The 22,922-nt window shown below is 41.4% G+C and overlaps 1 protein-coding gene across 1 annotated transcript in view; it reads left to right on the forward strand.

Moving 5' to 3' along the window:
- AGBL1 (AGBL carboxypeptidase 1) overlaps window positions 1-22,922 on the forward strand; it is a 701,662-nt gene that overhangs the window by 623,842 nt on the left and 54,898 nt on the right. The gene's annotated exons all lie outside the window — the stretch shown is intronic.

Genomic DNA, 22,922 nt, shown 5'->3' on the forward strand with positions numbered 1-22,922 from the left:
AACAATCTGAATGGCATCTTTGCTCACCATCATCGCTGAATTTAAACGTAAGTTGCAGGAAAGAAAAATTCTTGAGTATTAAAGTCTGCCACTGCCTTCTAATCCTTGATATTTCATGCATGGAATTAAATTTCCAGGTTGGTAAAATGAGAAAAAGCTAAGAGAACATTGCGTTAAGATTCCTCTTTCAATGATGCCTTTGTTTTAATGTGATTGGAAAGCATTGACTCAGCCTTTAGGACAAGGTTTCAGGCAATTGCTTTGCAGATTCTATATCATAAGTTTTCCCAGGGGGAGGAAAATGGAAGTGGATGCCATTCCCGGTTTTTAACAGAACAGAACAACAGAGTTGGGAGGGAACTTGGAGGTTTTCTAATCCAACCCCATGCTCAAGCAGGAGACCCTATACTAGTGGTCACCAACTGGTGGTCCGTGAGAAAATTTTGGTGGTCCACAGAAAAAAATATTTGCATTCTTTATATTGCAGTAAATCAGGGGTCCTCAAACTATGGTCCCTGGGACAGATACGTGCAATGAATGTTTGTGTTGCTGCAGAGAGTCTCCCCCTTCAGGGTCTTTTTGTGTGGGTTGGAGGAGGGGGACAGAAATTCCGACTTGGGGTCTGCTTTGGCCTCCTGGTGCAGGGCTTTGGGCGAAGGCTGGAGGGAAGAGCTGCTGGTGGCGAAGAGCCGGAGGACCTTGTTCCAGTGGGACTGCATCATGGCCTGGAACTGGCTGACCATCTCAGCTTGCTGAGCCTCCAGGTGCCGGTACCTGGCCTTGCACTCCTGCAGGTCTTCCCTCTGCTTGAAAAGCCTATGCTCGTAGTCCTCAGTGAGGTGCTTCTGCTGAGCCTCCTTCTCGGTCAGATCCAATTTGAGCTGAACTGTTTTGCCAACTCTTTCTCATGATGGCTGCTTAGCTCCAACAACTGCTTCCTGTTGGTGCCCTAAAGAGACCGGGCGGGGAGGCGAGGAGTGGCTGGGAGGGGAGGGGTGAGTAGAGGCCAGCGAGGCACCCCTCGACGTGAGTGACATCGAGTTGGCTACGCCCACCCAGTCACATGATCACATAGTCACGCCCACCCTCCCGGTCATTAGGTAGATCATATTAATGGTCCACGGGATTTAAAATTATGAATTTAGTGATCCCTGAGGTATGAAAGGTTGGGGACCCCTGCCCTTCACCATTTCAGACAAATGGTTGTCCAATCTCTTCTTAAAAACCTCCAGTGTTGGAGCACCCACAACTTCTGGAGATAAGGATCTCTGCAAAACCGAAAAACTGTTCCCTAAGAATCAAAGTTTAGCTTAGCAGGTCATTTGTTAAAACTAAGAAGATCAGTTGGAAGTCCTTGACTGATCCCTGGAATCTCTTTGCCTTTCAGTTTTCCGCTCTTGCTTTTCACCTTGTATAACAAATGGAAATCAGAATCGCCAACCTTATGGAGGTGGCATAAGCTGTTAAACCCACTCTATTTTTATTTGACAAATACACGGCAATCCACGATGATTATTATGTGCATATGTAAATACTCATTACGATATTTCCTTTCAAGGTAAGCAATGCGATGCAGACTGTGGAAAAGAAATGATAATTCAAAGAAATTAGACACCTGAGATAAGAAAAAAAAGAAAAGGGAACACAGCTAAAACAAGCTTACATCAACAACATTTGCCATATCTCTCCTTCAAAATCATCCTTTGTTCTTCTACATCCACACAATGCTCCAAACGCTGTCTTTTGTTCTTTATCTACACTGATTAACAATTCAAGGATACTTACTCATATGCACTCCATTTATTGCTCTTTTTAAAATGGCTTTTTCCAAAAGCTTTTCTTTAATATCTATGGAGATTCTCAGACATTCAGGCAGGTCATGGGGATCCCAAAAGTGTCTTTTCAAAAGGCAACTGGACTTTGTTTTGTTTTTTTTTTCTTTGAAGATGCTTCACTTTTCATCCAAGAAGCTTCTTCAGTTCTGACTGAATGGTGGAGGATGGAAGGATTTATTCAGGGGTGGGCTTCAAAAATTTTAGCAAGGGATTCTCTGCCTGGTTGCTGGGTGGGCCTAGCCATGATGGCCATGGCTTAGTCAGCCTCCTGCACCATGGTGCGGGGGGGTGTTTTTGCCCTCCCCAGGCTCCGGAGGCTTTCCTCGAGCCTCCAGGAGGGCAAAAATGGCCTCCCCAAGCTCCGGAGGCCTGTTTCCGGCCTTCCTGAACTTCCAGTAGGCCTGTTTTTCACCCTCCCCAAGCCTTCGTGCGCACCCTGCACTTACCTGCAACCAAAATGGGCCACGTGGGGACTCCTGGGAGGGGTGGGGTGGGTGGGGCCAGTCAGGAGTGGGATTTGGGGGTTCTCCAAACTGCACAGAATCTTAGCTAGAGGTTCTCCCAAACCCCTGTGAACCCTCAGCAGCCCACCCCTGGATTTATTGCTGTCTCTTTTGAAGGCAGCCTACTCCACACTATGGACAGAGAGGACTGTTGGTTTGAAAGAGAGGTCAAAGAATCCACCTACCTTAAGTTTGAACAGTCCTCTGTCAACAGAGGGGGAGGGATACAAGGCTATCTCCTGTTTGCAAACAGTCCTTTCAGCAATTCCAAGAAGGCTCCACACCCATCTGTATTATTCAGCTGACTCTGAGGGCACAGATGAACCTCCAAGTAGCCTCAATGACCCTTGGGAAGAGTGGTAACGATCAGATGACTGCAAGGAATATAAATCAGTGGTAGTGTGGTGGTCCACCAGCAGCCTGCAGAGCTGGCAGAGCTGGAGTCGGACAGTGAGAAGGCTGGGGAGGAACATGGGCCAGTCCTGGAGTCTGGGGAAGGCCCGGACGAGGGCTCTGCATCCGAGGCAGAGATGGGGCAAGGGCCATCTGGGAGTGATGCACAGATTCTGAAGCCCCCAGAGTCGGACAGCAGAGAGGCAGAGGAACAGGAGTAGCCTGTTCCTAGTGCATGCATGTGCAGAGCTGACAGAAGGCAAGAGCAGCTAAAGCAAAAGGGACAACTCGGGAGTAAGGCCAGGAGATGATTGGCCCCTCCCATAAGGCTTAAAAGAGAAACAAAGGCAGGAAAGCAATGTTGCTAACTCTGTTTCCAGTTGGCATCTCATGTTTGTTTCTGAACTCCGTGGGGCTTTGCCAAGTAAGGCCTTTGGCAGGATATCAAAGAAGGTAAAGGTTGGTGATTATCCTGAAGGACTTATTCCGAAGGATTTGTTTTGCAACTAATTGGGACTCAGCTGGGAATGAACATAATTCTCAGCTGTTACAATAAAATAGTTTTTTTGGGGGGGACTAATTGTGACTTGTAATAACTCAGTAAGCCTAGGTCACAACAGGTAGGATTTTACCGGTTCAGACTGGTTCAGGCGAACCAGTAGCTCCCAACGATACTCAGCTGTGTTACTCCCAAGAGGTAACACAGAAGGTTAGTATTTGTAAAACTGCGTGTGCACGCGATCCCCAAACCAGTTTGTTAAACCGGCAGCATCCCACCACTGATATAAATCCTTCCATTCTCCACCATTCAGTCAGAACTGAAAAAAGCTTCTCGAATAAGAAGCAAAACATTTTCAAGGAAAAACGAAAGAACATTCAGTTCCCTTTTGAAAAAGCACCTTTTGGGCAGCTTTGAAAAAAAGTGAGATGCACCATGTGTTTATGGTCAGTGGTGCTGTTTAGATTGGATCATTCAGCACCAGGCCCATCTTTAATTTGCCTACATTTATCTATGTTCTCCTACCCATAGTATACTCCTATAGTAACACTTACTGTGTCTTGAGCTTTCTCCTTTGGGAAAAACAGCAGGTCCAAATTTTGCTGGAAGTGGAGAGAGAAAGATTCCTGAGCATTTGTACATCTGGATGATATCTTCTTCAGATCTACTTAGATCTTGCAAGCTGATCCCATCCAAAGCAAGGCATGCAGAGTCTCTCTATCACAGTGTGCCAACAATCTGTTTAAAAAAGTCAAGACGCTTGAAGATTCTCAATGGAAATCCTTTCTGATATTATTGAATCTGATTAATTTTAAAGCAGATTAAATTCATTCTGATTATCCACAATTTTTGGGGGGTTGGGGAATATCTTTATTCCACTCAAGCAAACGGTTGTCCCAAAGGGTTAAGGAAAACTCAGGCAAAACTTAATAACAAAGGAATAAGTTGAGGATCCTGAAGAAAGGAAGCGAAATGAAGCAACACAACGCAGCCCAGTGATGAATAATATCAGACATTTTATTTAACTTCAAACACATTTGTAAAGAACAATAATTGTTTTAAATAGAAAGCTGTTGAATTGTAATTGGGAGTAATTGAAACTTGCCACAATATTGAATAAAACATTAGATATTTTTAAACAGTGTTATCTTTACAATTATCTTTGGGGATAATTGGAGTGAAGCCCATGAACTCTTGTATGTGGAGAGAGTCACCGAGGGCCCATTGTCTTCCTAAGTTGTTGCTGTCGAGAATTTAATGGGGAACTATTTATAAGTGATGGAGTTGATTCATTTGTCTTTGATGTAGGGGTTCACGAGTAAATGCCTGTCCTGCTGAGTGCAATAGACAAGCGGCAGAGGGGGCCATTTTATTTTTCAAGCATCTGCTTTTTAAATTAGGAAGAAAAAGGAACTTTGTGAGGAAAGAAACCAAGTGTTCTGGTCCACCAGCAGCCTGCGGAGTTGGATAGCAATGAGGCTGAGGAAGAACAGGGGCCAGTCCTGGAGGCTGGGGAAAGCCCGGATGAGGCCTCTACGTCGGAGGCAGAGATGGAGCCAGGGACATTGGGGAGTGATGTGCAGACTCCGGAGCCTCCAGGCTGAGAGTAGAGAGGCAGAGGAACAGGAGGAGCCTGTTCCTAGTGCACGCATGAGAAGAGCTGCCAGAAGGCAAGAGCAACTACAGCAAAGAGGATGACTCAGGAGTAGGGCCAAGAGATGATTGGCCCCTCCCATAAGGCTTAAAAGACCAGCAAGGGCTCTTGGGCTCTTTGTCAGAAAACAACGTTGATAGATTTGTTCTTGTCTTGCTGCACTTATCTCTGGTCGGCGTCTTCTGCTTCTGAACTTTTGCCAAGAGAAGTCTTTGGCAGTTTGCCTAATTATACCAAGGTTGATGATTAAACTGAAGGATTTGTGTTATGAAGAATTTGTTTTGATTTAGTTTGGACTACGCTGAGAATGAGTTAATTCTCAGCTGTTCTAATAAAGTCTGTTTGTTTTGGAACTGTTTGGGTCTAATACTACCTACTTGGGCCTGGGTCACAACACCAAGGATGTCCTACTTGGAATGCTGATTTTGTCAAATATGATGTGCCTTTTGATTCGTCCTTCCTCTCCCCACCCCAATCCATATCATTGTTGGTCATGATGACAACTGGGGACATTTTGAATCAGCCCTTTGAAGTATTGTATTTTTCAGAGTATAAGACGCACCTTAGTTTTTGGGGAGGAAAATAGGAAAAAAAAATCTGTCTACCAGGTATTCATCTCGCTAGCACACTTAGTCTGGTCAGCTTCAGCACATTAGTTCTCTGGTTTTGAGCGCACATGCGCGGTGGCTATGCTTAGACACTCCAGGTTAGGGATAAAAAACAGCTTCTAAAGCACAGCTGATCGTGGGAGAGAGAAGCAATGAGAAAAGCAGGCGAAGCGGGGAAGATCACTTCACTCACTAGTGCCTCATTAGGGGTGAAAAACAGGTTCTAAAGCACAGCTGATTGTCGGAGGGAGCAGCAATGAGAAAAGCAGGCGAAGCACGGAAGATCGCTTCACTCGCTAGTGCCTCATTAGGGCTGAAAAAAAGCTTTGAAAAAGCTACATTTGGAGTATAAAATGCACCCAAATTTTCAGCCTCTTTTGGGGGGGGTGTAAAGTGCATTTTATACTCCGAAACATATGGTAGTCAAGGTTAAGAAAGAAGTACTACCAAGAGCCTTGGTAGTACAGTGGTCTAAAGCACCCTGTTATTAAGATTAGCTGCCTGCAATTACTGCAGGTTCGAATCTCACCAGGCTCAAGGTTGACTCAGCCTTCCATCCTTTCTAAGGTAGGTAAATTGAGGACCCAGTTGTGGGGGCAATAAGCTGACTTTGTATAAATATACAAAAGGATGAAGGCTATTGCTTAGCGCATTGTAAGCCGCCCTGAGTCTCCGGAGAAGGGCGGCATATAAATCAAATAAAAAAAAAAAAAGAATGGCAGAGTTTCCTGGAATATTCTTTATTACGGTTGCATGCAACCACAAAATCTGGGAAGCTATTTCTACCAAAAGAAAATCAAACCAAGACTGGGTTATTTTATTTTCCATAGCGGAGTATTTCTTAAAAAACCTCTCCCTTTAATGAGTTACTCACTGCTTCTCACTCTCAAGCCCCATCTATATTTCTTTATATTTATCAAATTAAAATGAATAGGCATGATCTCCATGTGGGAAAGGGAAAGAGACAGGCCATAATTGTCCAATGAGCTTGTTTGTGCTTGGAAGCTATGTCAGGTTTAGTTCTCGCATGTGAGACGTCAAGAAATCCAGGTTCTCTGATTTATTTTATTGTTTAATTGTTTTAACTGAGCATTTGAATTTTGAAAGCCATGCAGAACTAACTGTAGTAAGCAGCCATAGATAAAACCTGGCAATGCTTACAACTGGATTTTGGCTGCACAAGAGCAAACTATTCAGACTAATGCAATCAAGACAAGAATTGAAAACAATAATTAATTGATTCAAAGTGCAGTGATTCAAAGAAGCAGAAAAAACAGTTATATACGGCTGGCCAATTACCAAAATAAAGGAATTTAACTTCGATCGAGAAGTTTAAAAAAATATATCAAAAAAGCATTCTGATAGATGGCAATGCAATAGAAACCATTCTAAACCGATGTCAGGAAAACTGCACATGATGTCACCAGAAACCAAGCCTGATTTGGAAAAAAAAAAGAGGTTTTTTTAACTGAATGAGTCATCTCAAAAAGCCAAGAGAGCCAGATGGAGATCACCAGGAAATAAAACACAGAACAATGGCAATGATAAACTCTGTGGTTTCCCTATGGAACACCACCACAAGAATTCTTCTAATTCTTTTAAAAATTTTAAATTTTGTATTGTTAAGTGTTTTAGTTCTGGCTGTGCACCACCCTGAGTCCACTAGGAGAAGGGTGGGATACAAATTGAATAAAATAAAATAAATAAATAAATAAACACCACCTGAGAGTTGATGGTCCTGATTCTGCTCACCTTTCAGGAACCCTTAAAAACTTGTTTTTAAGCAGGCCAGGTGGATAATTGAGCATTTGCTGATATTATATGGTGTTTTGGAGAGTTACTTTGCATTCACTTGACCAAGAACTGTCTTCTTCATACATTGTATTTATGTTGTTGAGAGTCAATTTGATGTAGAAATTAAAGCATCAGGCTAGAAACTGGGAGATCATGAATTCTAGTCTCATCTTAGGCACAAAGCCAGCTGGGTAACCTTGGGCCAGTCACTCTCTCCTCAACCCTAGGAAGGAGGCAATGGCAAACCAGTTCTGAAATATTCATTCATTCATTCATTCATTCATTCATTCATTCATTCATTCATTCAATTTCCTATTTCTTAGCCACCCGTTTCCCTCCCTTCATATTTCTAAGAAAACTGCAGGGAGTTGTTCAGGCAAGTTGCCACGAATCAACAATGACATAAATCAATTAAAAATAATTGTATAGCAATAACACTTAGACTTATATACCGCTTCACCATGCTTTATAGCCCACTCTAAGCGGTTTATAGAGCTAGCATATAGCCCCCAAATAATCTGGGTCCTCATTTTACTGACCTCGGATAGATGGAAGGCTGAGTCAACCTTGAACTGGTCAGGATCGAACTCCTGGCAGTTGGCAGAGTTAGCCTGCAATACCACATTCTAACTGCTGTGCCACCACGGCTCTTGTATTATTAAATCCTTGTCAGCCATCCAGGGTCACATTTGAACTGAATGACGCTTAAATCCTTTTTTGAAGTCTTTGAAAGCCACACAGCAGGGGGATATATTGGCTCTAGAACATCAGGTTCAGAGGTGGGTTTCAGCAGGTTCTGACAGTTCTGGAGAAGCGGTAGCAGAAATTTTAAATAGTTCAGAGAACTGGTAGTAAAAATTCTGACTGCCCCACCTCCCTATCATCTATTCTCTGCCTCCCGAGTCCCAGCTGATCGGAAGGAAATGGGGATTTTGCAATAACCTTCCCCTGGATTGGGGAGGGAATGGAGATTTTACAATATCCTTCCCCTGGAGTGGGGTGGGAATGGAGATTTTACAGTATCCTTCCCCTGCCATGCTCACCAAGCCACGCCCACCAAGCCACACCCACAGAACCGGTAGTAAAAAATTTTGAAACCCACCATTGATCAGATTTATTTGAGACGACCTCGAAACTTGATAGAAAGGGTTGTGGCCCATGAGACAATTGACTTGGGCCAAAGTTGAACCCAACGGGACAGTCTTCTGAGAAGACATGGAGAACATTGCCCAGTAAAGCGTGATCAGTAGTGAGTGATTAAGAGAAGAAAGAAAAAGAAGTCCTTTTCTACCATTTCTCTGCCTGCCTTCAAAGCAGGGTTCATGAGTTGCTGTAGCTGAGGAATAGCATGTAAATATCATTTTAAGTTATATTTGAAGCCCTGTAAAGCTACTTTCTTTTTAAAGGCATGGAATTTGCATTCAGGTGTCTGCATGGGTCTGTGTTGTTTAATGATTGGTCTGGCTTTTATTCTTAGCGCTGCTAATTTTATCCTGCTGATTTCACGAAACTGGAGTTTTAGGAGTTTTGATTGGCTTTTTTTAATGGGTTTTGCTTTGTTTAGTTGACAGTTTTTAGGCTAACTTTTTAAAGCGACACATTAGATAGCTACATTTACCATCTTAATACATTGGACTTTTCGTTTATATGAAATGCCTATGAAATTGAAGGCAGACGTTATTTTAGAGGTTGACCTTTTAAAAACAGATTTAGGTTGCCAGCTACTTTATTTTATTTGTGATTTTGATATATATTCCAGGGCTGCACTTGTTGTCAGCCTTTTATGCGAGTAACCTTCATTTTCTCAAAAGAAAGCTCGTATAAAAGATTTCCCCCCGTACTAAGAACACTGGAGTATAATTTCTATCATGCCCAACCAGTTTGTCTAATCAAGCGAAACTGATTTAATAATGCACAGTTTTCTCCTGTGTGGGACTTTCCTTGGAGATAAGCGAGAACCTGCAGCTGGTATAATATATAGCAGCTGGTGATACAACCCCATTTACACGACTAAACACAGCAATGCTGATGTTCTTTCATTGCTCACCAGTATGTTCCTGGGCCCAATTCAAATCGCTGATCGTTCATTTCACATCCCTCCATAGCACAGTTCTCCAATACACCAGGAACTCAATCTGCTGGAATTGAATCTGTCTATGTGGTCTGGAGGGACGTGGTGGCTCAGTAGCTAAGACACTGAGTTTGTAAATCAAAAGATCGGCAGTTCAGCGGTTCCAATCCTTAGTGCCGCGTAACTGGGTAAGCTCCCGTTACTTGTCCCAGCTTCTGCCAACCTAGCAGTTCGAAAGCACGTAAAAAATGCAAGTAGAAAAATAGGGGCCATCTTTGGTGGGAAGGTAACAGCATTCCGTGTGCCTTTGGTGTTGAGTTACATGACCATGGAGATGTCTTCGGACAGTGCTGGCTCTTCGGTTTTGAAACGGAGAGGAGTAACGCCCCCTAGAGTCGGGAACAACTAGCACATATGTGCGAGGGGAATCTTTACCTTTTACCTTTATGTGGTCTGGATATCTAGAGAGAACAGAATAGAATAGAATTTTTTATTGGTCAAGTATGATTGGACACACAAGGAATTTGTCTTGGTGCATATGCTCTCAGTGTACATAAAAGAAAAGATACGTTCATCAAGAATCATAAGGTACAACACTTAATGATAGTCAAAGGGTACAAATAAGCCATCAGGAAACAATATCAATATAAATCGTAAGGATACAAGCAACAAAATTACAGTCATACAGTCATAAGTGGAAGGGGATGGGTGGTGGGAACGATGAGAAGATTAATAGTAGGGGCTGTTGAGATCCACACCCCCTCTTTTAAGTTACATGGAACATGGACAAGACAACATGCCTTCTTCATGCTTGCTGCCATTTTCTGGGGCTTCTTTTTATTGAAGTTACCTTCCTTGCATTTCGCAAATAAATGAAATTGGCTGCCTTCCTACAAAATTGATGGTATTAAATTTATTCTCACATATTTTGTTTCGGTACATTTCATTTGGGTTTGCTTTCCAGAGTCCATTTAGGATTAAATTTTGTTACTCTCATACATGTAAGAACCCTGGTGGCGCCATGGTTAGAATGCAGTATTGCAGGCTGACTCTGCCCACTGCCAGGAGTTCAATCCCAAACCGGCTCAGGGTTGACTCAGCCTTCCTTCCATGGTCAGTAAATGAGGACCCAGGTTGTCAGGGGCAATACGCTGACTCTGTAAACCACTTAGAGAGTGCTGTAAAGCACTGTGAGGCAGTATATAAGTCTAAGTGCTATTGCTATTTTTATTGTATATCAGAAGTAAGTCTTACTGTGTTTGGTGAACCTCATTGTCAAGGATCTCTCTGTAATATATCAATTAACACTGAAAGCTAATTAGATTCAGTGCCAGTTGTAATTGGGCAGGGAAGAATTTCATAACTGGAATACCTGTATTGAAAATATCCTTTGAGGATCGTGCTAAAATAGTGAATGACTGACAATTGTGAATCATCAAGAGGGCATCTCAATTCAGTCTTAATTGCTGACATATATAAAAGTTAAGGCAAGCACCAATTATCTATCAGATTCACTGCTGTTTAATTTAACAAAAGGATATATTTCCCAGAGAGTTTAAGAGCCAAATCTTTAACTGGGTTATCGAAACCATTTTACTTAGACTGCCAAAGAAATGGTAGATAGTTATTTTTGTTTCCTTGTAGAAAACCTTCTCTCCAAAATCCTCCTAAGAAAAGAAGAAAGGAGGAAAGGAGGAAAAGAGGAAAGGAGGAAAAGAAGACGGATCTAATAGAGAAAAGTCTTGGAAAATGGATAAGATCTTAGAACTGAAATGTGAGATAACGTAGTATTTAATTCCTCCACCAAAATTGTTGGAGGGATTTCAGACCTAGAACAGTGATAAATCAATTATGAAACCAAAACCTCAATTACAGCGCTGTCTGCTTAATTATTTGACAAGTTAATTAATCTCCTAAGCAATTGCTATTGCATTGCCACTGCTGCAGTAAAATGAGCAAAATATAGCTATGTCAAGTCCTGGATATCTTGGCAGTACAGAATTTAGTAAGACACCTGGAAAATGCCTGATAATAGGTGCTAAGTGAGGTCAATCTACCTAGGTAGGCATAGAAAGAACGGTTCTGACTTCTTTCCTGAAGGTGTTTTCTGTTGCTAATTATTTAGTTACAACTAATTACAACATGTATTCATTGGCACATGTTTTTCCCCCCTACCTTACACATATTATTTCTAGGAGGAGATGCTTCGCCTCTTTTCCATATTGAATGGTGTCACATCTAAGGATGGTACCTCTTGACTTGTTAGAACAATGTTGGTGTCACTCTTTTCCTTGCCAGGAGACAACACAATTACAGCTGCCACCATAATTGATGCTGATGGTTTTTAGGAGAGAAATGGACACAGATTATTAGCTTGTCAATCTTGTGCCTTGTGGTACCAGCTTTCTCGTTGTTGTTGCTGTTTTCTTTGTAGCCTATAAATTGACTTAATCTGAAAAAAAAAAACTACGGGAGTTCTAGCAGGTAGCTGAAGAAGAGGAAGGAAGGAAAATGAGATTGCTCCCTTGATTTAGATCAGTGGTGGGATTCAGCCAGTTCGTGCCACTTCGGGAGAACCGGTTGTTAACTTTCTGAGCAGTTTGGCAAACTGGTTGTTGGAAGAAATCATTAGGGCAGAGAACCGGTTGTTAAATTACTTGAATCCCATCACTGGTCTAGATCACACTCTAGGATCAGAAGGTGCTACCTGGGATAACAAATTATTTTGCTCAAGAGGCTGAAGCGGGCGAGGTCCTTGCTAAGAGGACTAATAAATGAAAAATAAAAATGGCATTCTATAAGAATTTTTTTTTATATAAAACTGTAGTGACAGATTGAGAAGCCTTAATTCTTCCCCTCATATAACATCATCTGGATGTTCTAACCTGGATCCAGTGTTTCATTATTCATCTTACTCACTATCAGTGACATTGATTGGCAATGACTCCTCATCAGGGGTGGACTGCTGGCGGTTCGTAGGGGTTCGGGAGAACCTCTAGTTAAGATTCTATGCAGTTCAGAGAACCCACAAATCCCACCCCACCACTCTCCTCCCGGGAGTCCCCACGTGGCCCGTTTTGGATGCAGGTAAGTGCAGGGCACGCATGGAGGCTTGGGGAGGGTGAAAAACAGGCCTACTGGAAGTTCAGGAAGGCCAGAAATGGGTGCGTTTCCAGCCTCCAGAGCCTGGGGAGGCCATTTTCACCCTCCCGGAGGCTCAAGAAAAGCCCCCCCCCCTCCACCGTGGTGCAGGAGGCTGACTAGGCCACGCCCACCATGGCCATGCCCACCCAGCAACCCGGCAGAGAACCCCTTGCTAAAATTTTTGAAGCCCACCCCTGCTCCTCATGGTTTCTGAGTGGAATTCTTCTTAGCATCAGATGTTCTACCACCACAGAAGATAGTAAACAGTAGACGTTTCCTTATAAATGGGTCAGACTATTTGTTTATTTAGTCCAGGATTGTCAACACTGCTTTCCAGAAATTTCCCCAGCTCTTCCTAAAGATACTGGGTATTGAATCCACAACCTTCTTGCTAAAATATATACAGTGTACTAATGACCCATGCTATCTCTTGGGTTGACCATGACACAACCTTAGAGGGTCATTCATACGTCTGATTTATCCCATTGTTCCCACTAAAGAAATCAGCATGAAACATTGCATTTAGGTGTGTCCAGTTCAGTGGCTAAGATGCTGAGCTTGTTGATCGAAAGGTCGGCAGTTCAGCGGTTCGAATCCCTAGTGCCACGTAACGGGTGAGCTCCCATTACTTGTCCCAGCTTCTGCCAACCTAGCAGTTCGAAAGCACATAAAAAATGCAAGTAGAAAAATAGGGATCACCTTTGGTGAGAAGGTAACAGTGTTCTGTGCGCCTTTGATGTTTAGTCATGCCAGCCACATGACTACGGAGACGTCTTCGGACAGCACTGACTCTTCAGTTTTGAAACGGAGATGAGTAGCACCCTCTAGAATCGGGAACGGCACATATGTGTGAGGGGAACCTTTACCTTAATAGCTTTCTCTTGCAATGTTTTTTTTTTTTCGTAAGATGTGTTTTCAAATGTAATTTCTTAAAGTGTATTTAGTATCCTTAAACAATGGAAATCAAACTTCTAGCAAATGAGTTCAAGTTCTAGTAGATTATATCAATTCCCAAGGGCAGATAGGAGATCCCTCTGAATAGACAAGGAAATTGTGAAGATCAGATGCATTAAAGCTATAATGACTCTTAATATGGAAGTTCCATCTCCTTCTCTTATAAAACCTCTGTGCAATAATTGCTTTTCTCATCACAAGCCAAAGGACAATCCAAACAATTGTGTTATTTCTCATTCCGTTCCCATTATGTAGCACCATGTTACATAGGAGGGACACATGTATAAATTAGGCGCTCTCAGTACAAAAACATCTAGTGTGGCTGAAATCCCACTGCCTTGGATAATGAATAAATCTGACAAGAGATTGTTGTGGGTGCATCTACCTTGCTGTGCAGCGAATAAAGTTCACTCGATGGAAAATTGCATTCCAGGGAAACGCTATCTGACGGTAGAAAATGTATTACGTGGGAATTAATATGTATTTTATTCACAGCCAAATGTTCAAACGGAGAGAGTTTTTACATAGATTTGAATGGCAAGTGATGGAAAGGAAATGTTTGGGCTGAGTTAAATGGAGTGGGAAAAAAAAATGGCAGGCTGCCTTCCCCAAATGAAGAGATACACCAGTGAAATAGGTCATGCAGGGAACTTTCTCTCTCCAACCTTGATGGAAATGTTGAAGTGCTTTGACTCATTTTATAATGGCTTTGTCTCTGCCGCCAACCCCGTTATCTTTTTACCTCCCCCCCCCTCGTTCTAATTGGAGACGTATCCAATGAAATAATTACATTAAGGATTCCCAGATCGCTTGAAGTTATTTAAAAAGGAACAACTCGTTATTCCCGATGCCTCTAGGAAACCAAACTGCAGTTTGCCACCGTGCCTACCTTCCTGTAGATGTGCTTACTCAAGTATAAAATAGTAGCACCACTGGTTTATTAGTCTATAACTGCTTGGCTCTTACACACATCTCACAATTTTGAAAGATACACATGCTAGGTATCTGCTCTCAAAGGGGCATCTTATGCAGATGCTTGCCGTAGCTGGGGTCTTTATCTCACCTGTGAAATTAATGACATTAACAAACTTCGTTTCCACTATTGATGTAAATAAAGACCCTTCCCTGTGTTTTATCTTCTTGGGTTTCTAAACTCTGTACAAATGAGATAGATACCTCCACTCCCCACCCCCCATCCCCAGCTTTCTGTAAGCAAAGATATTTTCAGTAGGAGAAAATATAATAATATAATCCTGTTCCTTAACTTCTGATAAAGGTAAAGGTTTCTCTGTCACTCATGTCTGACTTTAGGACATGGTGCTTATCTCTGCTTCTTGCCTGAAGAAGCCAACATTGTCTGAAGACATTTCCATGGTCATGTGGCTAGCATGATTATATGCTAAGGAGAATTGAATCAATCAAATAGAATAGAATAGAATAGAATAGAATAGAATAGAATAGAATAGAATAGAATAGAATAGAATAGAATAGAATAGAATAGAATAGAATAGAATAGAATAACAGAGTTGGAAGGGTTGGAGGTCTTTTAGTCCAACCCCCTGCTTAGGCAGGAAACCCTACACCACTTCAGACAAATGGTTATCCAACATCCTCTTAAAAACTTCCAGTGTTGGAGCATTCACAACTTCTGGAGGCAAGTTGTTCCACTGGTTAATTGTTCTAACTGTCAGGAAATTTCTCCTTAGTTCTAAGTTGCTTCTCTCCTTGATTAGTTTCCACCCGTTGCTTCTTGTCCTGCCCTCAGGTGCTTTGGCACCCTCTTCTTTGTGGCAACCCCTGAGATATTGGAAGACTGCTATCATGTCTCCCCCAGCCCTTCTTTTCATTAAACTAGACATAACCCAGTTCCTGCAACCGTTCTTCATATGTTTTAGCCTCCAGTCCCCTAATCATCTTTGTTGCTCTTCTCTGCACTCTTTCTAGAGTCTCAACATCTTTTTTTACATCGTGGCGACCAAAACTGGACACAGTATTCCAAGCGTGGTCTTACCAAGGCATTATAAAGTGGTATTAACACTTCACATGTTCTTGATTCTATCCCTCTGTTTATGCAGCCCAGAACTGTCTTGGCTTTTTTGGCAGCTGCTGCACACTTAAGGACACAGTTACCTCCTCACCTATTGTATTAATAGGTACCTACTGTGGTACCTATTAATCTACTTGCATTTGCATGCTTTTGAACTGCTAGGCGGGCAGGAGCTCGGGCAAGTAATAAGAGCTCATCTCATTGCCCAGAGCTCGGATTTTGAACCTGGGCTGTCAGCTCTGCAGCTGACAAGCTCAGGGTCTTTAACCACTGAGCCATTTTACCCTTCTGATAGGATTACAGTCCCTGAATATTGTATTATTTGTAAACAATTATAATTTTTCAGCAGATGGCAAGTTCTGGGTAACCTTTTCTGAATTCAGAAGCCTACTAAGGTGAAGTCCAGTTAGCATTTGCGCTACTAGGGATTTAATCTGTCCCAGAAAGTTAAAAACCATCCCTGAAGTCAATGTCATTCGTCTTCTATAGTGTAATCAATATGTTATCAAGAATGTTCCAGGGTTTGGGTCAGTAATCTTTAGATATAAGGTTTAACTTGAAGGTGATTTCATTTTAGATAATTTTAAATTCCATCTCATGGATTCATGGACTTGGGGAAATATGTGCATAAATTACCTCTCTCTTTTGATGGGTGCTCCATCACTGGAAGTATTTAAGAAATGACTGGACAGCCATTTGTCTGGATTGGTATAGGACCATGGTGGTGAACCTATAGCACACGTGCCAGAGGTGGCACACATAGTCCTCTCTGTGGGCACGTGAACCATTGCCCCAGCTCAACTCCGCCGCGCATGCATGCATGCATGCCTCCTACTGGCCAGCTGGTCTTTGGGTCCCTGCCGTGCATGAGTGGGGGGCGCATGCAGGGGCACGCATGTGCGTGCGTGCACAGGGTCGTGCACGCCGTGCATTTTGGATGTGTGTGTGCACACACACGCTTTGGGCACTCGGTCCGGAAAAGGTTAGCCATCCCTGGTATAGGATCTCTTGCTTGAGCAGACTATTACTCCAAATCTTATTACTCTCTTATTCTATATTGCATGCTAGTCTATGATAGTAATTAAGACCCTCCACTCTTATGGCTCTCCTATTGCAGCTTATATTCACTCTCCTTACCTTAGTTTTTTTTTTTAATATTTCAATTATGATTCTTTTTATATTTTTAACAAGGACCTTTTGTGTGTGTGTGTGTGTGTGTGTGTGTGTAAAATTTATATAAAATGGTTTGTCGTGAATGCAACTGCTTCAGGGCTCCTGGATTGGAGCTGAAAGGCAAAAGGGAAGCAGTATGCTCCCTCCCATATTGGGGTAGACCAGGTGCTTCGACAGAAAAACACTTGATAGATAGATAGATAGATAGATAGATAGATAGATAGATAGATAGATAGATATAAGGTATATATAAGGAGCCTGAGTGGCGTAGGAGGCTAATGCCTCCTACCAAGGCAGCATTTAACATCCAGCTGCCTGCAATTACTGCAAGTTCAATTCTCACCAGGCTCAAGGTCGACTCAGCCTTCCCTCCTTTCTAAGGTGGGTAAAATGAGGACCCGGTTTGTGAGGGCAATAAGCTGACTTTGTATAAAATATACAAAAGTATGAAGGCTATTGCTTAACACATTGTAAGCCGCCCTGAGTCTACGAAGAAGGGCGGCATATAAAAATAAATAAAAATAAAAATAAAATAAAATAAATATCTCAAATTTATATTTCGCTGATAAAGAAATAATATCAGCGAAATATAAATTTGGTATAAAATGGTTTGTTGTGAATGTGACTGCTTGAGTCTCCCTCCCACATCACATGCTGGGCTAGGCCAGGTGTCTCGATAGAAAAACACTATATATATATATAATTTCATTTTACTGTTGTACACCTCCCAGAGTATTTTTTTTTTTTGCGAGATAATTGGCCATATAAACTTGGTCTATAAATAAATAAATAAAACATTCCCTGCTGCCACCATCATTCCCTTTTATTTTATTACATTATATTATTTGCTGACTAAATCAAAGACATGATAGTGAATGTATAGTTCATAGAGAATTACTCTTCAAAAGGAGAACAGGATCTTACTCTGATCTTGATGGGTGACCAAGTGTGTATAATCTTTGGAAACTTCAATGAACAATGAACATATAACATCAATACAACACTCCTCATCCAGACGCTCTACTAGATTACGCAAGAATAAATATATATGGAAATGTTTGGAATTTTTAGGGTCAAAAGCAAGAGGAAAAAGAGAACAATCTATTACATTGTCAAAAAGGCAGGATCTTACTGGTCTCGGATGCCATGCTGATTCATAGCCCAGTTCTATCTGAATATATATTTTGGGTGAAAGATTTAAAAACAGAAAATTGCCATTCGGAGATTATATTTAGAACTCATTTACTGATGAGTCGTTCATTAAAGAAATACAAAGAGCTTTAGATTTTAAAAAAAGAAAGCAGGAGAAAACAAACCTGTAGATTTTCTATGGAGGGGACCTTGAAAGCTTAGTTCTTAAAACATCTATATATGGATTCCTGCATAGGCCATGTTGTGTTAGATGATTAAATTCTTTTTTAGAAATAGAGAGATACAAAGATTTGATTTTATCTCTTTTTATTGGCTCCTCATGATGTTTGTGGTGTTCTTGCCTTTTATCAGATAAAACAACTATTGTGACTAAAAAAGTAGAAAGGTTCTGTGAGATACCTAATAAAGCTGGAAGATAGATGACTGATGACATGCCTATCATCTGCAGAGTGCTTATATATTCTACACCCACACTTTATATATTTTAGATATTGGCATTTAAGTTGCTACCCTGGGACTGTAATAAAAGCTACCTACTTATTCCGTGAGATAATATTACTGCTGACATGTTCAATACTACTCAGAATCTCTCGGCTACAAATGGCCAATGCAATGCGATTTGTGAATCCATAGAAGGGGGATAGTAGCAATGCTATTTCTTCTCAGTGATATTTCTTCTGGTGCTTTGGAAAATACATTGAAGAGCGTCAATCTATTTGTCAAAACAACAGAAGGCAAGACAAAATAACAATGGATGGAAACCAATCAAGTAGAGGAACAACCTAAAACTAAGAAGAAATTTCCTGACTGTGAGAACAATCAACCAGTGGGACAGCTAGCCTTCGTAAGTTGTAGCTACTCCATTGCCGGAGGTCCAGTGGTGGGATTCAAATACTTTAACAACCAGTTCTCTGCCCTAATGACCAGCTAGGTAGGCGTGGCTCGGTGGTCATGTGACCATGTGGGCATGGCCAATTCAACATCACTCACATCGATTGTTGCTTCGCCTTAGCTGTTACAATGTAATAAGGGTTAACCAGAGAGCAGTTTCTGTAAGCAGGGCAATAAAGATTAGGCTAGAAACAACACCAGAATGTTTCAGTTCCTTACAGGATTAGCCCTGTAAAGTGGAAAAAAACAAAATAAGATTTCTTCCAACAACCGGATCTCCGAACTGCTTAGAAGCTTAACAACCGGTTCTCCCGAACAGGTGCAAACTGGCTGAATCCCACCACTGCGGAGGTCTATGGAGATTCATAGTCATCCAGGCCATCCAGAACTGAAGAAACTTCTTGATGAGAAGTGAAACATCTTCAAAGAAAAACCAGAAAGTTCAGTTTCCTCTTGAAAAAAGCATCTTTGGGACATCCATCGCTGGAGGTTTTTAAGAAGAAATTGGACAATCATTTGTCTGAAATGGTATTGGATCTCCTGCTTGAGTTAGACTAGGAAATCTGCAAGGTCCCTTCCAACACTGTTATTCTATCACGGATTTTATAGTTATAAGGGATCTTTGAAAACTTTACAAATTTCAGTAAAGGAGAATATTTGTAGCTCAGGGTTCAAGTGACACGTCCTTGATTGTTCTCTGAACTTGGTGGGTTTTCTTTCGTTTCATTACATTTTGTCAACAGCTATGATGTTACCTAGTTTGGGTAGGTAACATCGTAAAATTGTAATGTAGTTACGATTTATATTGATATTGTTTCCTGATTGCTTATTTGTACCCTATGACTATCATTAAGTGTTGTACCTTATGATTCTTGATGAACGTATCTTTTAAGTACACTGAGAACGTATGCCCCAAGACAAATTCCTTGTGTCTTTAATCACACTTGGCCAATAAAAAATTCTATTCTATTCTATTCTATTCTATTCTATTCTATTCTATTCTATTCTATTCTATTCTATTCTATTCTATTCTATTCTATTCTATGATTCAATGGCTTATTTGTACCCTATGACCATCATTAAGTGTTGTACCTTATGATTCTTGATGAACATATTTTTTCTTTTATGTACACTGAGAGCATATGCACCAAAGACAAATTCCTTGTGTCCAATCACACTTGACCAATAAAGAATTCTATTCTATTCTATTCTATTCTATTCTGTTCTGTTCTGTTCTGTTCTGTTCTGTTCTGTTCTGTTCTGTTCTGTTCTGTTCTGTTCTGTTCTATTCAATTCTATTCGATTTGATTCTATGATTTGATTGCTTATTTGTACCCTATGACTATCATTAAGTGTTGTACCTTATGATTCTTGATGAACATATCTTTTCTTTTATGTACACTGAGAGCATGCACACCTTGTGTGTCCAATCACACTTGGCCAATAAAAAAATCTATTCTATTCTAGTTTGGGTAATGAAACATCTGCAAGAAAACAACCATGTTTGGAGCCCACCATCACAAATTTCACTTTTTGGGATAGACTCCCTTTTTTCTCTGTTAACTCCCCATTTTTTTCTAGAGTCCGAATTACATGATTCAGTTGAAAGGCTATTGTATATTATTTGCTAATTATTTATCCTCTGTGCATTCTGTACTGTGACTGAACCATTTCTACAGGCACAGGCTAAGCTTTGTGTTGTTTTGTTGCAGTGCTTCTGACACAATCATTTCTTCTTCCCCGCCCCCCTACTCCAAGAATTTCAAGATACTATCTCCAAGGGTATTATAAAACAAGGAGAGATTTCCTTTAATATTGTATGTTCCTCTGCTGAATAAGTGAAGTGTGTGTATATGATTTTCTTTATTGATTTTCTATTTTGGAAGGAAAGCATTACATTAGCTAGAGAGCTGAGAACAGGAGAATACTAAATACATCCCAGGTGTAATTCATATCAAATTAATTACGTTGTACTTGGAAGGGATGTTGCTCAGATGCTTTTAACTGGGGAAGTGTAAAGATTCCAGGGGGACTGGGAATTCCTTTGATAAACTATAGTTATTTTAAAGGCCAACGGACAATGGATTAAGAGAATGGTAGAAGCAAACAGGAGAACCTCTGCATGATTGTCATTTTGTTTTCTTGAATTGCCTAGAAGAGAATGAAATGCATCACCCATCTTGCTGTGTTTCATTCAGCTTGGTGAATGATTCCAGTAGTCAATTTCCCATAACTTGTATGGAATGGCTTGCCTTCAGAAGTTGTGGGTGGCCCAACACTGGAGGCCTTCAAGAAAAGACAGGACAGCCATTTGTCTAAAATGGTATAGGGCTGTGATGGCGAACCTATTTGTATTTGTATTTGTATTTATTAAACTTCTATACCGCCCTTCTCCCGAAGGACTCAGGGCGGTGTACAGCCATATTAAAACAAACACATACTCACAAAATTTAAAAAACAATTTAAAATAAATATATAAATTTGGCCCTTATGTTAAAAGCTACAAACACCCAATTTAAAATTCATTTTCTAAGCCAGCCCGGCCTGTTGGAACAAAAGAGTCTTAAGGGCACGGCGAAAGGTACGTAGGTCGGGGATCATGCAAATCTCCGGGGGCAGTTCATTCCAGAGGGCAGGTGCCCCCACAGAGAAGGCTCTCCCCCTGGGTGTTGCCAGTCAACATTGTTTGGCTGACGGCACCCTGAAGAGTCGCTCTCTGTGGGAGCGTATTGGCCGGTGGGAGGCTATTGGTGGCAGAAGGCGATCTCGTAAGTACCCAGGTCCTAAGCCATGTGGCACGTGTGCAAGAGGTGGCACACAATCCTCTCTCTGATGGCACGTGAGACGTCACCCCCGATCAGCTCCACCATGCATGCGTGCGCATCTCCCACTGGCCAGCTGATTTTTGGGTCTCTGCCGCATATACGCAGGGCTCATGTGGGAGATGCGCATGCATCACAGGGGGTCATGTGTGCATGCACGAGGGCAGGGAGAGTCGCATGCACATGCCACAAAGGGGTGAGGAAGCAAGGGGGGTCATGTGTGCATTTGTGGGGAGAGCATGGAGCACACGGGGAGGTTGCGTACACATTGTATCATGGGTGCAGGTGCATGCGTGCGCACACTTTAGGCATGCAAGAACAAAAAGGTTAGCCATCAGTGATATAGGGTCTCCTGCTTGAGCAGGGTGTTGGACTAGAAGACCTCCAAGGACCCTTCTAACTCTGTTATTCTGTTATTCTGCATAGCTTGATGAGAATTATCATGTTTTCCCAAAAATACAACCCTGTCTTATATTTTTTTTGAACCCTGAAGTAAGTGCTTGGCCTTATTGCCATGCGCTCAAAAGCCCGATTGGGCTTATTATCAGGGGATGTCTTCTTATGGGGGAAACAGGGTATCTATCTATCTATCTATCTATCTATCTATCTATCTATCTATCTATCTATCTAATCTATACATACATACATATACATCTATCTATCTATCTATCTATCTATCTGTCTATCTATCTGTCTATCTCGCTCTCTCGCTCTCTTTGTATCTATCTATCTATCTCGCTCTCTTGCTCTCTTTGTATCTATCTATCTCGCTCTCTCACACTCTATCTTTGCATCTATCTATCTATCTATCTATCTATCTATCTATCTATCTAATCTATATATATATATACATTATCTATCTATCTGTCTATCTATCTATCTGTCTATCTGTCTATCTTGCTCTCTCGCTCTCTATCTTTGTATCTCTCTATCTATCTCGCTCTCTCGCTCTCTATCTTTGTATCTATCTCTCTATCTCTCTCTCTATCTATCTATCTATCTATCTATCTATCTATCTACCTATCTATCATCTACCTACCTACCTACCTACCTACCTACCTACCGTGTTTCCCCAAAAATACGACCCTGTCTTATATTATTTTGAACCCTGAAATAAGTGCTTGGCCTTATTGCCATGCACTCAAAAGCCCGATTGGGCTTCTTATCAGGGGATGTCTTATTTTGGGGAAAACAGGATATCTATCTATCTATCTATCTATCTATCTATCTATCTACCTACCTACCGTGTTTCCCCGAAAATAAGACCCTGTCTTATATTTTTTTTGAACCTTGAAATAAGCGCTTGGCCTTATTGCCATGCACTCAAAAGCCCAATTGGGTTTATTATCAGGGATGTCTTCTTATGGGGGAAACAGGGTATC

This window comes from Pantherophis guttatus, chromosome 13 (genome assembly GCF_059756535.1).
Source record: "Pantherophis guttatus breed Tessera chromosome 13, ASM5975653v1, whole genome shotgun sequence".
NCBI lineage: Eukaryota > Metazoa > Chordata > Lepidosauria > Squamata > Colubridae > Pantherophis > Pantherophis guttatus.